Genomic DNA, 21,785 nt, shown 5'->3' on the forward strand with positions numbered 1-21,785 from the left:
TCATGTACAGACAGCTAGGTAGAAAGACGACAGAAAACACAATCAACTGCAGCTCACAGTCACATCGTTGATCAGCTTGAGCACGCACATCACCGCACTGGCAACCGAACGTACTTGTTGACAGGTCGGATAGGCGTATTGCATGTATGAAGCGCGTAGTGAGTTTGCAGTTTGCGCATGTTTACCAGTACGTCACGTTGTACAGCAATGCACGTACCGAGTACACTTCAGCGGCTGAGCGCGCAGTTGTCTCTTCATAGTACGCGTACGCGCTGCCCTCGATCCTGCTGAGCTGCTTTTCCGAGCGTGAATGACTAGTCAATCTTCTTGAAAAGTAAAGCAAGATGCCCTTAAAAAAGAGGTAAATTACAGAATACCAGCAGTCGAATACTCTTAAATTCACTGGGAGGGATATAAAACAAATATACCAGGCCAATTTTTCGAGGCACCTGTTGAAACTATGTGCCTTCGGTGACTTCAGTAGCACTATTTTCTTCGGGGCTGCGCCCCTCAGAAAATAGTGCTACTGAAGTCACCTCATGCGCATAGTTTCAACCAGAGCCTCTCGGGCCTGGTATATTTGTATACTGTAGTATTGGCAAGTCAGTGTGCACGATCGTGACCACTACATTGATCAAAACATACGGTCGGTAACAAAAACCTGATCATAAATCTGACATTCAAACCCGAAATTTTCGTGAAGGATAGTATAAACTAAATATGGAAACAAATTAAGTCACTCTTGGGGGGTCGTGCCACGAGGGATTTTGATTAAAACATCGTCGATTCCTTCGTACCAACAGCAAGGGTTATCACACATCGCATTTGTTGTTTACCGTACTTGTTTACAACACATACCAAACGGAACGATCCATTCGCCATGCAGGTAAATGAACAGAATGAGGTAACTGAAAATGCAAACTTTGCCACAATGATGACCGCATATTTAATCGATTGGCATTAAGATTACTCTTCACTATTAATAAAAATGATCAGCAGGCCAGCATCGTCTTTTACAAAGCTATAAAAAGACCACACACACAAACATCGCAACACTACGATACCTGTCTGTAATGGATCGTTCACGTAAACAAATCACTGCTCGACATGCTCTCAGCTGTCGACAGCTGCGTGATTGCAGTAAAAACTCGCTTGGAAATTGAACGGACAGTGCTGCCTAAAAATCACTCTAGCATCAAAATGAAATCATTTTTCACCATTAAACTTCACATAAAGTTTTTTGAAACATGATATTATCTACTTACGTGTGAAATGGACGTATCTTGGCGCATCTGGATAATAAAATCTTCGAGCAAACTTTTCTTTTAGCTCAGACGTCATGAAGCTTCACAATAGGTAATCCATTTAACATATCATCGGAATTGTCAATGTTTACTCTGTCTGTTCGGATACTTTTGGAAATTCATCAACCAATCACATTGATGCTACGACCCTCGGAAGTTAGCGAGGTATTCCGAGCAATTTCGGAGAGTTTCTGAAAAGACGGTGCCGTCGACCCAAAACTCTTCTCGGCAGCGCTGCACACGCAAACCCTATGGAGTGACCTTCACGCCCCATAGACTCAGTGTGGGGCAGCGGAGCGGTTGAAAAAAAGTGTCACGTGACTGAAAGGCCTACTTCTGGCATAGAATTAAGGTTTCCTAACAACACTTTGAGGGAGATTTTGGCGTATGATAAATGCCAAGGTGTTTTGATTAAATGCCAGAAAAAGTGTGATCGCAAACATGTTTCTGTGGAGATGATAAACTCAAAGCTGTTTTGAAATGCATTTATAACTCATGCAACTTGCCTAAGCCAACCACTGCAAAGTACACATCTCTGCTCCCGCTCCAGTGGTGTGCTGTGGAGTCATTTGGCACAAGAAGGCTGCGGGCAATATTGCTGAATTCATCCCCACAATTTCAACCAATCAGAATTGAGGATTCATCAAATAAGTTATATTAGGAAATATCTTTTGCACTTAGAGTAATGCCCTGATTACTGTTGGATTGGAATGCTAGTGTGGAATGTAATTAGCAATTTGTGTTTTTGTAAGTAGTATACCATCTTAAATTATTTGTTCAGGTTTGTGCAAAGATTTATTCTTTGCAAACAAAGGATCATGATAGTATTTGATGATGTAAAAATTTACTTTTCCTGTATTATTCCAGACTAGGAGGTTATGGCCTCAGAGTGAAAAAAACAAAAAAACAAATTGGTTTTTTCCTCAACTTGAGCAAAGTTGTGCCAAAGGCTTTGTGGATGAGAATAGCCTTGTTCAGGGTTAGAATTAATAAGATGTAGATTCTGTTGAATACTTCAACAAGCACAAGAATAGACATGAAACAAGGTAGCAGTGCACTAAGTATTACGGTTCTTACCGCCAGCGAACACAGTTTATGTTGTGTTCTAACACCAACAGTGATTAGAGTTTTACAACGAAGGAAAAAAGGAAAAAGAAAGAGAGCAGTGTTGGCTACAGTACATGCACAAAAGGTACTTAATATTCAATTCTGAAATGGATAGTACTGCAATTCACCTCCACTTTTTGATACTTGATCTTTCAAGGGAAGTTGGGACCATGTCATTTAAGAATATAACCATATCAGAGTATTTGCAAAGAAAGTAGTACACCTTTAATAATACAGCAATTACAACCATTATTTTGAAAGTCTCATTTACAAGAAGAAGCAATTCAAACAAAAAATCCATGTTGACCCTAAAAGGGAATAAAAGTAGAGGTCGTAGTATATTCTGATTCCAGCCTGGTAGGTCTGCAAGACATATGTCGCAGTTCAGTAGCGTTCAGATCAGACATTGATATGTGATTTATTGAGATGAAATCTTTGTAAATCTCAAGAATCTGACTGTACGCTTGTCAGATAGAATGGGAATATCATCAGCAATGTGCAGTCACAATGAGAGTGGAAATGACTCATCTTTTCTTCATTTTAATTAGGAAGGAAGTTTACAGAATCTTTTGTCTGAAATGTTGTATCCTCTTGTTACTGCAATATGGTCAGTAAAAGGGAAATGATATAGGTAATTCATTTCAACTAGGAAGGAAGTTAACTGAATCTGTTGTCAAAAATGTTGTCTTCTCTTGTTACTGTAATATTGTCAGTGAAAGGGAAATTATGCGGATAATCTTTCTGAGAAGACCGTTCAGTAAAATAAACTGCATTGGGGCAATATTAGTAGTAGCAGGCTGTGTGATGCAGTATGTACCATCTGCCTCCCTTTCTGGGAAAGCAATTTACACTTTAACCCATTAAGGATGAACTAATTGTTGCTACAACAAGCATTTCCCATAAACCCCCGCCCGAGTATACACGGGACTTCGTCCTCAACGGTTGAGATTGAGTCCTGCTCTGAATATGTTGTATTCATGTTTTTAAAGGCGCATAGTCCCAGTAGTGTAGAGGGCGCTGTTGATGATACTATCAATCACCGTTAGCATTGATACGAAGAATGCCGAAGTTGAACTGTCATCAAGAGTAAAGCGCTTAGGTGTTGCTGGGTAACGTTGCCTTCGTTGTCTTCTCTGCGCATCACGCAGTCTGTAGTAATGCCAGGGTGCGTGCATATGTGCTTCTTATTATGACATCACAAAAGAAGTTTGCTATAGCTGTCATCCCCCTCAGCCGAATCATGAGCCAAACTGTAATCGGACCACTGACTACAGTGGATCGGACTTCTTCGGACTCGGGGAAATGGGTCACAGCGTAAGCGCTAAAGAGGAATTAATAGCGTAGGTCTCTGTAGGAAATTTGTGCTGTGCGCCCGCGTACGCATTCGACTACATGTAAACCACTGGGACCATGTGCCTTTAAGTCACTGGCTTAGAATAGTAAAGTAACAAACATGCAATCAGATAAACAAAGAACAGAACAAGTTCAGATTTCAGGAGAAGAAATACTCTGGGAAGTTGAATTTATGCCAGTTCTAGGACAGTAATTATCTATTTTTTCATTTTAAATATTTTTTATTTTCACTTTTAAAAAAAAAATTTGATATAAACACAGCAGCCATCTTATGCACAGGTGCCAATGCAGATTGTCAAGTTAAAATGTGGAATATTTAGTATATGCTTGGCAGGGAAAAAAGATTCTATGTATACAATGTAACAACATCCTGTAGTACACAAGTTTCAAATAACATCTCTACATTGTCTTTGTTTCATGTAATTTCCCTTCTGGTGTATATAAACCAAAAACATTGAAGGCTCTTTGCAATTTCACCAAATCTAGCCAAAATTTTGAGAGTCTTTGTTAAAATAGAAAAGAATTTCAACAAACTCTGTTTGGACTACAACAGCTATACCTTGTAGACTGCTAGTTAGGCTGTGTATAATGAACCGGGCATCTACATTAATTTTGTACATCAGTAAAAAGTTCAGCTGCCCGCTGGCCATGCCAAATCCTCTTCCTGTCCGAGTGGGTTTCCTGAAACTGGAGACGGAGTATTGATTTCTGCTAATTGCTATGTATGCTGGCCCCCCCTGTACCTGTCGATGCCGACATTTTAAAATGGGATAGAATCCCACTTGCCTCTCGCCTCACCTCAATCACTCACTTTCGGCGTGACTGTTTAAAGGGAACGCAAACCCAAAGAGCAATGTGGATTGAGTGAAAGCAGTAACGTTAGTAGAACACATTAGTGAAAGTTTGAGGAAAATCGGGCAATCGATGCAAAAGTTATGAATTTTTAAAGTTTTGGTGTTGGAACTGCTTTGTAAGGAGACTACTAGAGGTTTTGACGTATCAGTGGACTACAATATATAGAAAATATAAAATGAATTTAATAAAAATTCATTTTTCATGAAAATTACACATTCCATCAACTTGATACTGACATATGTTAGGGGTAGCACTTATTCCCCCTGCTTTCTGAAAGTGGTTAGTCAAGTACTCTTTCATTTTGCTAGAAAAGTGAATTTTTGTGGAATTCCTTTTATATTCTTTTTATATTGTTGTCCACTCATACGTCGTAACCTCTAGTAGTCTTCTCATCCAGCGGTTCCAACAGCAAACTTTAAAAATTCATAACTTTTGCATTGATTGTCCAATTTCCCTTAAACTTTCACTGGTGTGTTCTACTAATGTTTATGCTTTTACTCAATCCACATTGCTCTTTGGGTTTGGTTCCCTTTAAGGTGATAGCATGGCATTTTGATTTTTTTTTTTCTAAGGTGGACTATAATAGCCAGGGAGCAAGATAATGAGTGTAGCATTCTCTGTACGGTACTATGAAAATTTGAAAATCAGAGGAGAGATATGTAACACTTCTGCTCTAAGCAACTAAAATTAACGAGACATGAAAACTCGTCACATTGAGGACGAGTTAGGTGATACGCTTGTGGTCATGAGATGACAGTCATCTGTGATCGACAAAGAAAAGAATGTGATATAGGCACCTTGAAGTTATATTGAGCGTGCATGCGAAACCGTATCTGTAACCACTCGACCACGGGTCATCCACGGAAATGGTAAGACAAAAAAACAACAACAATGTATAGATATAACGGGGGGAAAGTCAATGCCCACTCAACTAACGTGGCCGTGTGAACATCTATTGCATTGCTAGACGGAAAAGCGGCCTTGTAACGACTGAGGTCGCTATGCCATTTCTGGCAACTTGGGAAAAATACGTCCCGCAGACATAAAACCTATAATCGGCTGGTTTTGATACCTTGCCTTTAATCACAATTTTCAGTGTAATGACGTCATCAAATTACAAAACAATGACATGGTCTTGAAAGAAAATTGTTCAAAGTACAACACCTCAGTCGTCGTCATTACATACTATGATCGGTTTGACAAAGTCAACCTGCAAAATGTTGCTGCAGTCGAAGCAATGTGGTCTCCAACACACAAAAAAGAGGGATATGGCGTGTGTGTGTGTCTGTGTGTGTGTATAGGTGCGTTTATATACGAACGTGATTTCTACATGGACGAATATGTAATACAAAATTGAAGAAAAAAAAACAGTAAAGTAGCTAATTATTTTGTTTCGTGATCTTGTGGGGTTCGAACCCGCAACCTCACGTCTCTGAGACGTCGCCTTTAACCACTCGGCGACACGTCTCGATGGGAAAATATGGGGAACGTTATGGACTTGAAAGACAGTTGTTCAATATATAACACATTCATCGTACGTTGTCAGTTTGCTATTGACATGACGATCTATCATTTGAATATGAGGCAGGCATTAGTACCTGTATGAAATTATTATAGGCATGGTTATCAAATTGCCCTAAAATATCCTTATAATTGCCTTATTTTTACACACAGTTACGCTATCCCTTTAAACTCGTCACAGTTTAATCAGAATCATTAACATCATACATTAGTACCATATTCAGTTCCATAGCTGATCACGTTTGCTAATCAATTAAGAGTAATTGTCTAGCATGTGTCATATGGCCAACCTGTATACACACGTATATACACACACACAATGCTAAATGTATGTATCAAACATCTGTAACACAGCTTTGAACTAACTATAGGAATTATCGCTGCACTTATCATCCATACTTTTTATCACTATCTGAAACTCCACAAAAACCACTAATTGACAAATAATCATCAATACAGAAGACTGAATACCTTTTTTACAATGTATAGCTTGTTACATGTATAAATCAGCACAAAGTAACCACGACTACATTGTGTTACTGAATTAATATGAACAAATTTCATATTGTGACAGTATACTATATCAGTTTGAAAAGCCCAACCTGCAAAACTATAATTTTGCAGCAGTCGAAGTAATGCAGTCTCCAACGCAAAACAAAGGTATACTGTGTGAGTGTGTGCGTATAGGTGTGTTTACATGCAAACGTGATTTCTACATGGACGAAGGTGTAGTACTCTATTGAAGAAAAAAAGTAAAAAAAATATATTATTTTCTTTCGTGCTCTTGTGAGGATCGAACCCGTACGTGTGCAACCTCACGTTTCTAAGACGACGCCTCTAACCACTCGACCATACGTCTCGACGAGAAAATTAGAGGAACGTAAGCTTATGTACGTGAAAGATGAATCAGGAATCGTTTGGTCCGCATTCCATTCTCATTTTCAGTTTTAAATTGCAAAATTGTCAACCTCATGAGGAGATTTCAAAGAATAAAATGCATGATTACTGCAGCTTATTGTCACAGCTACAACATAAATAAGTTTCAGAGGAAATGAAGCAAAATCAGCTGAGATAAAGGTGCTTAAACGTTGTCAAGTCAATGCATGGTTTCTAAAAAAATCACCTCCCATAGACATAACACGTAAACTTGTCCGATTTTGCGTCTTTACCTTTAAACACAATTTAAAGCATGATGACGTCATCAAATTTCAAAACCATGACATGGACTTGAAAGGCAAATGTTCAAAGTACAACATATCTGAATTTGGGATAATATTGAGCTTAAACAACAGAGATACGAGCAAATGAATGTCAGAAACAGTACCTCAAAAAAATTAATTCCACTTTTTTGATTTCAGATGACGATATGATGACGTCATAATGTAATTATGGAAATAATGATACTTGAAACGTCATGTCCAATTTATATGCTTTTGTAATATGCAATAAAAACATAGGGTCACCTGACGTTTTAAAGAGCTATGGCGAAATAAACAAAGACATGTTTTTTCACTATATTTGCACATAGACGCGCACGCGAAATTTGAACTTTGACGCAAGTGCATTGCTTTGTTATTTGTAGGAATCGATTAGAAATCAATGGATATTGTTGCTCAAAGTATCAGGAATCCAAATCTGTCAAAAAAAGTGTATTTTCATGTTGCTGACGCGCTGTGCGCGCGAAAATGCGCGGACGGACGCGCACGCGCAAAATTGTTTGAAAAGCATAAAATTGTCTGAAACTTCGAGATTTCCCATTGGAAAGTTGTTTTGAGCCTTTTAAAATTTTGACGCGCGCTTACGCGCACTTAATGATGTCCTAGGTAATTAGCATCAAAAGAAGTAAGATAGAACGTGACCTGAACTTTATGTCCACAAAAAATGATACAGAAATGACCTTTAGTTATGAAGTTATGATCGATCATGTAACATGGTCCAAAAATCACAAAATGGCGCCTAGACGACGTCATAGATATGTTACTGTCATGAAAACCTTATTGTGGCTAGATATTGTCATGAGACATGTTCCCTGAAAATGTCATGTTATTCCGTAATGTCATTCTTGAGATATTGATGACACAAAATTGTCCAGAAAGAAAGAAGAATAAAAAGAAATAAAGAGAGATTTTGACAATCACAATAGGTGATACGCTGATAGCGTATCACCTAATTATGCATATTTATTGCAAAGCATTTTGAGTGATATTTATGCAACCTTTGTAGATCAAGAGCCAAGTTTCAGTTATAACTTGGGTGTACACTTCTTGTATTTCCTACATTGAGTAACACTTTTAAGGATTGTATTTATTCCTTAAGGGAGGGGGGGGGGGGTGGGGGGATGGGGACATCTTGTATGTAACTGCCAAAGAGGACATTTTATAAACAAAATTGTGTTAAAAAGGAATGATGACAAGGCAGGTTTCTAGACATTTGATATGTATTGTAAGACAGTATACACGTGTAACCTCTGTGTTCATGGTGCCAACATGCCGGGTGCAATGTTTACTCCTAATATGGACCTTGGCCTCGACTTTGTTGTATCCTGTGATGACGTAATGATGGCACCAGAGCTCTTGGCTTGTTAGGCTTACACTCACAGGCATTTGGCACCAGATGTCAGGGGTGACTCAACACTCAGGTTACAGTAGCCCACGTTTTGAGAGAAATTAGAATTTGGTTTGGATTGTATCACTGCAATTTTCAACTAACATCTTTTACATCACTGCAATTTATATCCAAGTGGTAAATGATTCAGGGTAACTTGAGAAATCTCTTTACTATATTTGAGTTTTGTCATTGAATTCTAATTGCACCTTAATAGGATTTGTAGGGCTTTCGATACAAATGAGTAGGTGGTCTGACCAGTCCCCACTTCCCTGGTCTGACTAATGTTGAGGGGGTGTCGTGGCTGGGTGGTAAGACCACATAGATATGATTGCAGGCTTCCATGCACGTATACTTACATGTGGTTTGAGTCCCAGCCATTCAGTAGTACCCTTTGAGTATGGCAAGACATTTCATCTGTGTTGCCAAGTGTTTTGGAGATGACTTTAAAGGGATCATAGAGTTTGGTTGAGACCTATCTTAGGGTTTCTAACATTTTTTTGTGATATAATGAGAAACCTTTTATAAAATGTGAAAGAACATGTGATTTCAAGAGGAATTCAATGTTAATTTGTTTATTTGTTATATCCAAAACAGAACAGTCCTAATAAAAGGAGGGACCGGCCTTTAATTATGATCACTTTGTTTTACTTTGTTTTTAGATGTTTTTCCTATGAGTTGAAGGTGTGTGATACATTGTCAAAAACAAACAATCCAAACAAACAAACAGACAAAGAAACAAAAAGAAAAGAAGGGAAGACTTCATTGCCATGAGTATGATTATCATATATGGCAGAAATATATGCTACAATGCAGGATCTTATTTCTCTCTTAGTAATGAGAGTGATCATTTTATTGTGTTCGACACAATGAAGCCATCCAACACGATTCTTATCACAGCTCAAAGGATGTCATTCTCTAAGAATTACATCCAATTATTTACAGCTCAGCAAGCAAACTCATTAACCACTTGACATTAGTGAGGTAATCATGCATGTGCTGTGTTGTATTAAAAGTGCATTGGTTAGCATTGCTTAAATTATTTGGTGGCTTTGCACAGTTTACACGCAACCCTGTGAGATTCCTTCTGTTGCCATGGAGATTCCCACTAACAGCTGAGCAGCAGACATCTTGCACTGATCAATTACTTTGCACATATGCACTTAGAGGCCCAAAATATGCCTAAAATGTGGTGCTCAATTAGTATAATTGTGTATGAGGAAAATGTCATGGTTGATACACCGCAGATTGGACATAACCTGGTGTAGAATGCTGACACACTGAAGATACAAAACACATTTGTATAAATGGTATTTTATTGCTGAAATGTGTGATACACTATAATGTAGATTTGTGTAGTATCCCTTCTTGCATACCATTGGATTAGGTAGTTTTAAGTTCTGGACCCTTTTTATCGATTTTTTTTTCGCAAATTATACGCGTTAATCCGAGTGAGGGCGCGATCCCGAGAACTGCGCGACCGAGAAAACAGGTCGCACAGTTCTCTGGATCGCGCCCTCACTCGGATTAACGCGTATAATCGTCGAAAAAAGAATCGATAATAAGGGTCCAAAACTAGACTAGTGATTAGGTAGAACTGGTGTATCGACATTGGAATACTGAAGAGAAGTGATGATTTATTCATGAACATTTGAATGGGGTAGATATATGTGTATGATAGCAAGACATTATCTTCTTTGCCATGTTTTGTATCACTGTCACTACTGTATTTAAAACTATTCCATCTTCATTGCACTTTTTTTGATAGTTTGAAGCTGATTGATGCAATTTAAGGACCCTTGAATGTCTGAAAGCAAATTCTATGTACATATTTTTATGTAACAAGAAATTATCTTGAATCTTGAATGTTGAATTTCTCATTAGGAGATGATTTTTGATGCTATCCTGTTGATGACAGGCTAATTTTGCTTCAATGCGCAATTCCCACAGACAACTGTCCGAGTATGCTCAAGACCCATCTTCAACAGATTAAGAATGAATATTTCCACAAGCATTTTGCCAGTTCTGAGACTTGACATATTGATTCATTTATCAGTGTAAAGCAAATGTACATGTATTTGCAGAGTGGGACAAGTGACAAGCAATGGTCAATTCTTGTGCAGTGTCAAGACAAATAATTGTAATAAAAGTGTCCAATATTCCTCAAGTTGCCATCAAACACTGATATGTACATGTAGTGACAAAGGCAAGCACAGCAACGTGACTGCAATGCACCGATGCAGTCCTGGTAGTTGGGTATAGCGTGGATGGCCCCCTGGATCCATCATGCATTGTGATTTCACCTTGGTTTGATGGAGGCTGCATCATGGGTATTGATGAGCTCTAGTTTTTATTTGTAGGGCATGTAAAGTTCATCATTTTCTATGTGATGTGGTAGAGATTGAGAGAGATACAGTAAGATAGAGGTGGATGGAAAGATAGGTAGAGAAAGAGATGCATATATATAGAGAGATATATAGAAAGAAATACTGTATACGCCGAATATTTCGCGAGGTTTTTATTTTCGCGAATTTCGCGAGTCAGCTGCTATTCGCAAAATTAAAGACACGCGAAAATATTTACTCCAGAGCTACCAAGTCTCACGCATTGTGAGTGAGACTCAAGCATTTAGGGTCTGTCTCATGATCTTACGCATGGCACCCATTTTTCTCACGCATCGGGAGCATAGCTTAAAGGGTTAAAGTGAAAGTTGCAATTGAAGGCATATTTCCCTTATGTCTGTCAAAATAAGTAAAAAATGGTTACTTAAGTATGCACCAGCTTGCACCATTAAGAGCTAACAATTGAAAAAGCTCCCTACCGTGGGAGGGGGGACACCCCCCCCCACACACTCCCCTCGCTCAGTCGCTTCGCCCCCTCGCTCATGCACATGCGCGCTCGCCGAGACGCCGAGTCATGAAAATCTCACTCATAAATTTTTTTTGAACTTGGCATCTATGTGACTCTAATGCCGATATGAATGTGACGTATGCGTATACATTAATTTTCCATTCAGTGCATGACTCCATGATCGCAAATTTAACCACACACGAAATCGTCAGGAAGTCCCAATTCGCAAAAATTTAGACTCGCGAAATATATGGCGTACACAGTATATATAGATAGATAGAGAGAGATAGAGGTAGATAGGGAGATAAAGAAGTAGATAGGGAGATAAAGAAAAAGATAGGTAGAGAGAAAGATACATTTACAAAGAGGTAGATAGAGAGAGTTTAAGACCCCATTGTGGATGAGAGGAATATCCCTCATGAGATCTCATTATATTGTCATTCAAGCTCATTTCCAGTCCCAAATAGCCTGATAAAGGGATTTCACTCTGACTGCGACACTCACTTTTTTTCAGTGCAAATGCAGAGTATCTGGAGATGTGATGTAAATGTATTTTTATCCCGGGAGGTGGGAAGAGAGCCCATTCTCTTCCCACCTCCCTGGTCTATCATTGCGCTGGGCTCTCTGGATTGATGAATTTTTTACACTGAAGTAGTGGGAGATATGCAAGCATGTAAAACTTGCATTGATGCCAAGCTTGGCGAGACATAAGTTACATTCAGATGGCAGGCCCTAACCTCGAGGTTAGGAAACCTCGAGGTTTAGCTCTTGCCCCATAACTACGACGTGTGGACGTGTGTCCAGAATCTTAACCTCGAGGTTACGAAACCTCGAGGTTAACCTTCTGCCCCCCCCGTAATTACGAGTTGGTCCCACTCGATGTTAAAACCACAAAACCGGAAGTTTCAGCCCACACTGCTAACAAGGCGTCTATTTATTCTTTAGTCCAATCCTGTCGGACTCGCTTACAGGTACTCTTTTTCTCTGTCATGGTATGCAGAGATAGCATTGCACTGATGAGTTTATGCCTTTATGAAGATATTCGTCGAAAACATTTTATAGATGGGACAAGTCAATATCAGAGTAGCAGTTTACTCATGTCTTGACTAATGACTTTAAAGAACTAGATAAGTATCTGGAGGAAAATATGTGAATGGAACTGTATGGAACACAAATAGAATCACACAGTCAGATGAAGAAGGAAAAAATGTAAAAACAAAAAAAAAGAGAAAAAAATCAACAACAAATGAACTCTGTTTTCTGTGACGAGTAAACTGCCAGTGACGGAAGTACAATTGTATGGGTGTCACATATTTTATGTTTGGGGATGAAACATAACTTTGCCCTGAACTATGCTTAGCCATGGACCTGTTTATTCTCAGGGCAGACATTATTTCTGAGTCATTGACTACCGTCATTTTGTAACATCTGGCTGAGTTATCATGGGGGCCATTTTGGTGTCACGCCAGGTGAATAGATCAATATATAGTCTCAAAGTGACCATCAACACCGCAGGGGGGATTAGCATTTAACTGTCTTTTTTGAGATCTCTTACACATGGAAGACCTAGAAACCAACGAACCATTTTTATCTTCTAGTGTGAGTAACCTTCAATAGACGTGCAACCAGAATTTTCCGAGCCTTTTTCAAGACCCTTTCCCTGTTGTTTGTGCCAACAATCCGAGTGTAGAATGCCAAGTCCAAGTACATCACCTCAGGGCCTTTTTGAGATCCATGGATATGACCATTATTTGTGACATGGAGAAAGATAAACAGTCACACCACTCTTTATGAATGATTCAGCTGTTTCTTTGCTAGCTTTACCAGTTGCCCATCAGTGCAAAATGCATTCAATTTTTGAAACAGAACTTTGGTAATGTATTGTGATTTACACAATTTAAACTGTAGTAGCAAATTTAGTAATCCAAAGGTGTAAGCTAAAAATTTTGAATAGGCTTCCCAAAGGCAGTACTGTTGGCTTGACTCTTGTCGTTTGCTGTACTCTTCGTAATGGTGGATTCACACCAGTGGTTTGACTCTCACCCTTTACTTCACTCTTGCTGTTTACTTGACTCTTACTGTTTGCTTGACTCTCGCTGGTGGCTTGACTCTCACCCTTTGCTTGACTCTTGCCAGTGGCTTGACTCTCACCTGTGGCTTGACTCTAACCCATTGCTGACTCTCACCATTTACTTGACTCTTGCCAGTGGCGTGACTCTCATCTGTGGCTTGACTCTAACCCATTGCTTGACTCTTACCCTTTACTTGAGTCTTACAATTTGCTTGACTCTCACACGTTGCTTGATTCTCACCATTTGCTTGACTTTCACCAGTGGCTTGACTCTAACCCATTGCTTGACTCTCACAGGTGGCTTGACTCTAACCCATTGCTTGACTCTCACAGGTGGTTTGACTCTTGCTGTTAGCTTGACTCTCACTGGTGGCTTGTCTCTTGCTTGGGGCTTGACTCTTACCCTTTACTTGACTCTTGCCAGTGGCTTGACTCTTACCCATTGCTGACTCTCATCATTTACTTGACTCTTGCCAGTGGCTTGACTCTCACCTGTGGCTTGACTCTAACCCATTGCTTGAATCTCACCCTTTATTTGACTCTTGCCAGTGGCTTGACTCTCACCTGTGGCTTGACTCTAACCCATTGCTTGACTCTCACAAGTGGCTTGACTCAGTCTCTCGTGGTGACCCTCTTCTCACTTCTTGTGCAATTAAATATGTAGAGCAAGGGGGCTTTTACAAAGGCTAGACTTTTCCATGCTTGGGCATCCCCAAGGTAGTGGGTATCCATGGCAATGGAGGTTGTCTCTGTGTGTTTTCTATGTAGAGCAGCCAATTAGATTTTTTTTAAATTGACTTCATAAACTGTATAACGACCTCAACATCACCAACTTGTAAAGTAGTTTCTTTAAGGAAATCTCGCAAGGAATGTTACTGAACAGCACAAAGAACATCTTTGAAAATCGTTATTTCTAGTTCATCATTGAAAGAGTATCAAGTCTATTCTTTTATCTTCCTTTGTAGCCCCTTGAGAAATAAATAGCTAAAGAAATTAGCTGGACACCAAAAAATCATTGCCTTCTTTGAAAATGTCATGCATGACAAAGGCTCTTTGTTTTTTTTTTATATTGGTACAGATTACTATGTTTTCATCATAAAGAAGGGAAACATTATGTGGAATAGATGGCAACTAAAATATAATGTTCACTGAGATTGATAGGGTTAAATGAAACATTAAAATGTCCATAAAGAAAGGTCTCCTCATTTAAAGTATATCAATTGGGAATAGTGGTAGAGTGGTTTTAGTCATGTGATCAGTCAGCGTTTGAAAGGGCAAAAGGTTGAAAGATAATGCCTGCTCATCCACATGGGAGGCCTGATGTGAGGGGAGGAACAGAACTGAGCAAAAGGAAGGTGATGTATTTCATTTTCTCTGAAAAGGATGAGAAAATATGGCTCCTCACAAAATGTGTAGAACAAAGCCCCCCCCCCCCCCCCACCTTAGCCTACTGTAAAGCAAGTGTGATTTTTTTTTTGTGTGTGATTTAGAGCCAATGACTTTGTCTGCGGCATGAAATTTGTGCGGATTGCCACTGGCGTTCAATGCATACAGTGGAGACAAGAACTTTTTGAGTACATTTTAATCTCAAGTATCTTGGCTCTCATGAAATATGCTAAATTAAACTGCACACGAACATTTCTTGTTTTACAGTAACTAGATTCCTCAACGTGCTGAAAACTAGTCTGGCGTATACTTAGACCCCGTTTACAGTGCGAGGCTTGGCCGCGGCTCGGCCGCGGCCGTGCCCAGCCCCGCTTCAGTGTAAACGCGCAAAAGGCCAAATGCGAGGCCAAAATTGGCCTCGCATTTGGCCTCGCTCTGGAGGTGGTCTCGGCGGCGGCCGAGCCGCGGCCGAGCCCGGCCTTTTCTTGGTGTAAACGCAAACTGGACCAAATGCGCAGCCAATTGCGCGGCCAATTTTAGTCTGGCTTCCAAACCCTCTGCCTGTATCTTTTGCTATTCAGGATATTAACCCCCTCAACGTCGAAAACTAGTATAGTTTAAGGTGGTTTTGTCCTGCAAAGGATTTGTTCCTTCGGCAAAGGCCTTTGCCCGAACGGCGACTTCGTCGCCACGGAATTCATTTGGCAAAGGGTCTGAAAACCAGACAATACCAAATTGCGTTTGTTTACAAGTAGAGCGCCACTACGACAAAATATTTAGAGGTTTGAATCAAAAGCGCGGCCGAGCCCGGCAGTGTAAACGGACAAAATTGCGGGGCCCGGCCTCGCAATTGAGGCTGGGCTGGGCCGCGGCTGGGCCGCGGCTCGGCCCAGCCCCGCACTGTAAACGGGGTCTTAGGCATGTGTTTATGTGAAATGTGTGTTAAATCAAGATCAGCATGTCCTCAATGGTTCAAGAATTTTGTTCGTGTTTCAGGAGAAGATGGATTGCTTTAAATTCACATTTTCCAAACTTTTTATTATCTCTTGTGTCACTGCAAGAGCGCTTGCCATCTTCTTACTGTACATGTCACTGACATTCAGACTGATGCTTTATTATCCTTCTGCATATATACCTTGATGTAGCAAGATTGTCATGTTTGATATTATAATGTCGTTGAGATGTGAAGAATCATATGCCAAGGGATGTACAAGTTTTCTGAGTGCTATGCCAACATGGCTGATGAAACACATTGAAGATGAAATGGTGTTTGCTTGTTAGAAAATACTTGATAAGTACGTTCCATGTTGTTCCTGCTGCATCATGTTTCATTGTTCCTCAGCCTGGAAGCACAGTCATCACCAATAGGCGATAGGTTGTGGAGTGTTGTGCCAACATGGCCAGTTGATGTACCTCTAGAGGTGCCTCAGAGATTGAAGACTTTGTGATAAAAACACTTGATATGTCAAATGAAGTGATGCGTAATTAGGTGGTGATATTGCGATCGATAATTGCCATGGATCTACAGTGGACTTCCCCAATTCACATGTCAGATTCAAGAGGTACATTTGTAGATGTATTTGATGAGGCATTCTTGTTTTAACCCTGCGACTACCATGGTAATCTGTTTGCACACGTTCACTATCGAATTTCAAAATTGTGGTTCTGAGAGGATTAATTCTCTTCTAGTACAGGTGTGTGCCACTTGGGTCTCCTTTTTGTTGTGTTACCCTTTCTCCTTTCTTATGTACTTCTCTCTCTCTCTCTCTCTCTCTTCTTTAGGTGATCCGAGTATCCTCTCGGATCACCTTCTGTATCTGTACGGATTCTTTGTTCTTCTTCTTCTTCTTCTTTCTTTATTTCTGGACAAAAGTTGTGTATCTACGTACTCAGAAAGTACTCAGAGTATCAACTTCAAACTCATACCATATATGTATCATGTCCCAAAGACGACAAATCTAATGTATCATTTTGATTGGTCGATCGTGACGTCACTATGACGTCATTATATGAAAACACATTCTCAATCATATCTCATTAATGGAATAGAGTCTTTCAATGAAATTTACGTCACATATATTTCAACTGATGCGCATTCTACTCATGTTCTCAAAATTCAAATTTTCTCTTGAAACGTGCGCGTACGTGCGCGTTGAAATATTTGTATGCTCAAATCGAGCTCAAAAATTTTTTGCACACGTTTCAGACCATTTGGAGCATTTTTGGAAAAATTGAAAAAATCGGACGGACGCGTACGCGCGCGCACGTATACGCACGCACAGCTCATATGCAATAGAAATTTCCCGGTTTTTTACTTTGATCGGATACCTGAAATGTCAAGGAATATTTCTACCAAGTTTCAAGTCAATCCGACTCTACATGACGTCATACGGACCCGTCAAAGTTGAAAATCCGCGCGCGCGTCAATGGCGATATACAGTGCAACTATGCCAAAAAAACCGCCAATTTTAAATCCGATTTTACTCGTCAGGATGGACGGTGACCCCCCATTTTCTTTACACATTTTGAAAGCTGATGAGCTGTACATGTCATTTCATGGGGTGGCAATGCTGTCAAAGTGATCAAAAGATATCAAATTTCTTAATAAAGTAAAAAAAGTAAATTTTCAAAATGACGTCATCAAATTTCAAGTTTATTCAAGCGTATCTCACTAATCCTTTGTCAATTTTCACTTAGATTTCAGTATGTTGTAGCTTATTTAATGTTCTTTCAAACATAAAATAACAAAATTTTGATTAGATGACGGTATCACCTCGTAAAAATGGATTGAATGTAAACGTATCAAATTTGACCAGTTTACGTGTTATCTCTATGGGAGTGCAGTCTTTCTGGAAATGAAAATTGACACGACTATCTTTCTCGAGCACTAGCTCACTAACCCTTCGGTAAATTTCTCCCAGATTTTAATGTGTTATAGCTGAGACTTTACGCTACCGTAAGTGTGCCCTTTATTTTATCATACGATGTCGGGATTAGGTCAAAAATTTTGTTGGAAATTCAAGCTTATTTTAGATGTATTGAGATATTTCTTTCTTTCTGCAACTTTCTTTGCAATAACTCAAGAAAAACAGCCTTTATCACCCCCATATTTTGCACATGTTTAGTTCATGTCATGTACATTATTTCAGAAAATAACAACTACTTGATCAGACACCATCTTGGGTATGTAAATTAGGGTCAAAGGTCATAAATGTTTCATCCTGTATCTTGGTGAATATATGTCCTATCTTTTCCATATTTTACACACGTAAAGAACATGTTACAAGAATAATTTCACAAAATAACCACTATTTGTTCAGATGCCATCTTGTCTGTGCAAATTGGGATCAAAGGTCATATGTACATCTTTCTGTGTCTTCGCTATGACGTGTTATCTCTATGGGAGAGAATTTTTCTAGATGTGAAAATTGACGTGATATGTTTTTACCGAGCCCTAGCTCACTTAACCTTCGGTGAATTTCTCCCAGATTTTAATATGTTGTAGTTTAGACTTTGGGCTATCGTTAATGTGCCCTCCAGTTTTTTGATACGACGTCGGCATTACGTCAAAAAACTTGGTGGAAATGAAAGCTTATCTTCGATGTATTTTCATACTTCTTTCCTTTTTCAACTTTCTTTGCAATAACTCAAGAAAAACAGGTTTTATCACCCCCATCTTTGGCACATGTTTAGTTCATGTCACGTACATTATTTCATAAAATGACAACTACTTGATTTGACAACATCTTGGGTATGTAAATTAGGGTCAAAGTTCATAAATTTTTCATCTAGTATCTTGGTGAATACCTCTCCTATCTTTCCCATATTTTGCACACGTATAGACGATGTCGTAAGAATTATTTCACAAAATAACCACTTTTTCCTCAGATGCCATCTTGGGAGTGTAAAAGTGGGTCAAAGGTCATATGTATTTGTTGCTGTATCTTCGTTATCTAGTGTATACAGAATTTGGCACCAAAGATGGCAGATATGACTTCCTTTTCTAAATGAGAATCCAAACATCACACGGCCAATGTCTCTAAACACAGATGAAACCTGTATGGTCATCAGGATTCGAATCATTGATTTAAAAAAAAAAATCGGATCACCTTAATTTGTCAGTAATGACAAATTACAATCTCTAGTCTTCTTCTTCCTTTTCTTTAGTCACTGTATCTTTTATATCTTCTTTAATATTTTGATCAACATTTACTTCAAAAGGATTTTCCATCTAGTCAAATATGTATCCTTTCAACAAGTACTGTATACGCCATATATTTAGCGAGTCTAAATTTTCACGAATGGAAACTTCCAGACGATTTTGCGAGTGGTTAAATTCGAGATCGTGGAGTCCTGTACCGAAAAATGTATATGCGTACGTCACATTCATATAGTAGCTTGATCAGAGTCAACATTTTTGTGTGTCTTTAATTTCGCGAATAGCACCTGACTGACGAAATTCGTGAAAATAAAAAGCTTGCGAAATATCGGGCGTATACAGTATGACACTGTATTCCATTCTCTGTGTAGCTCTTTGTGCAGTCTGTCAGTTGTGCTGGGTATTGATCTTCAGTGAAACCAGTCCTCTTGAGGGGCCTCCATCAATACAAAATTCAGAATTTATCACAAACACCTAGCTGGCAGTGGCTAGTAGAACCGCTGAAGAGTGATGAAAGAATAGTTGAAACGTGGACTGACAAGTTTAGTCAATATTTGATCCACCAGGCCAGAAAAGAATTCAAGTGCCACTCCGGACAATGGTGGTATAGAAGAAGATTTCTCCATAAACCTGCTGACAACCGAAACTCAAATTCTACCTGTGATTCAATCTATGGTGCTTTATTTATCCAAGTGTTTCCAGTGAATAAAAGGCACTTGTCAACCTGTTGTCCTTAGTCTATTGTCAGGTGTATTGACTCACCTCTGAGAATCCCTGACTGACATTTTGCGCCTTTGTCTTCTCCAGGATGCGGAACTGTTGTGACAAGTTTCACTGTTTGTCTCCAAAATCAACTTTTAGGAAAAGCAGAGCATAGAGAAAGAATGGAAGGCATCTTGACTTGTTTTTGGACTGATTCTCTTTTTTATTTTACCCTTGATCTTGTTCTTTTTTGTGAGAGACGGGGGTAACAGGCAATAGATGCGAGATCAATGCAGACAGGTGAAGCGATGAGGTGGAGGAGTTGAAGGGGAAAAGATGAACCAATGGATCGATGAAGTGGGGAGCCTCTTTTACCACATGACTTGTTTACATGACATCCCCATCGGGGAAGATGTGCAGAAGACAGCAGAGCGACAGTAACAAGTGGCAAACTTAAAAGGCTTTCCTTACTTCAGGGAGATAAATGAGAAAATCTGCCTGTTAGTGTAAAGCTAGGCTCCCATTGGTGAGAAATGCAAAGGTAGTTGTTACCTTGAAGGCATGTAATGTATACAAGGGTTTACATGCAGTGCTCAATCCTTTGTTGTAAAACATTTGAATAAGATGCTTATCATTGACTGTAAGATCTGAACCTTGAATACTGATGAGAAACAGCAGTCGATATCAAGGCCTTGTGTTAACCCATTGAGGAAGAGTCCCAAGTATACTCGAGCAGGTGTCTATGGGAAATGCGTGTTGAAGCGAAATCAGTCCGTCCTCAATGGGTTAATGAGATCCAAACAGACTCGTCACAACTGACAGTGCTCATGTATCTCAAAGCATGTGACATCATTATTCCTGACTAAAATCATGACTTTTATGGGACATTAGTATGCAAATAATGACTGCTATGAGGGGCACAGTTAAAATTATGGGCCCAAGGTGATCATCACCGAGGGCCTACATAATTTTAACTGTGCCCTGAGTATCAAGCTGTCATTATTTGTTTTATATACCGAAAATATAGATTCCGAAAAATAGATACTGAAAATATAGATTCTAGTCTCTTTTACAGCACTCATAATCAACGCTGATCGACAGCACGGCGGTCGTATCATTGGTGCGTACATATGAGTGATCTATGTGTACGGGGTTGTGACTGTCTCCAAACCTATTTACAGGGCACAGTTGATTCTATGCCCCGGGCACAGTAAATCATGACGTCATTTTGAGCAAAAATGGGGCACAGCTATTTTCATGACTCCACTTTTAACCAATCAGATGAGAGGAATCTATATATGAGGTATATAATAGCCATTGAAACATGAAGTGTTGGAATATACACATAATTGATGAATTATTCTCAGCTAAAATCAAGAAAACCAAATCAAGTAAAATGTTTGATGTCTTGTTTGCAAAAATATCATTCTGTAGAGGAAGTTTGAAAGGATAAGGATCTTGTGGGGATAGAGAACCTTTAATATTTTCCCATTTCAAAGAATTTGAATGCTTTGGTTAAATGACATACATGTTACCATGGTGATGAGGACTACTAACTAAATGCAGTCTTGTGGTTTTTGTGTACTTTGAGGCAAAGAGATGTGATACCGCCAAAATGGCACCTAACATGGGATGCACCATCCAGTATCGACGCAAACTTACAACTTAATTCTGTCCTCCCTAATAGAAGCATGCTTCAATGCGCATCCTTTTTACTGTTGACATTTACAGCAGCACGAACACAATTTCTATTCAAACAGCTGCTTGTTTACCATTACTGTGGAGTGCCAGGTATATTAACCCAGTGGAGACAAGCTGGTTTGATAGAACATGTATTTCCCATTTCACCTAGCTGCCTGAGTATACTCCGGAC

At 39.3% G+C, this 21,785-nt stretch overlaps 1 protein-coding gene across 1 annotated transcript in view; it reads left to right on the plus strand.

Annotated features, from left to right (window-relative positions):
- The window catches only part of LOC139733917 (zinc metalloproteinase-disintegrin-like MTP8), a 118,997-nt gene that overhangs the window by 17,910 nt on the left and 79,302 nt on the right, over positions 1-21,785 (plus strand). The window lies entirely within an intron of this gene.

This window comes from Diadema antillarum, unplaced genomic scaffold (assembly GCF_040938485.1).
Source record: "Diadema antillarum isolate AM-2024a unplaced genomic scaffold, OU_Dant_1.0 seq00000503_RagTag, whole genome shotgun sequence".
Lineage (NCBI taxonomy): Eukaryota > Metazoa > Echinodermata > Echinoidea > Diadematoida > Diadematidae > Diadema > Diadema antillarum.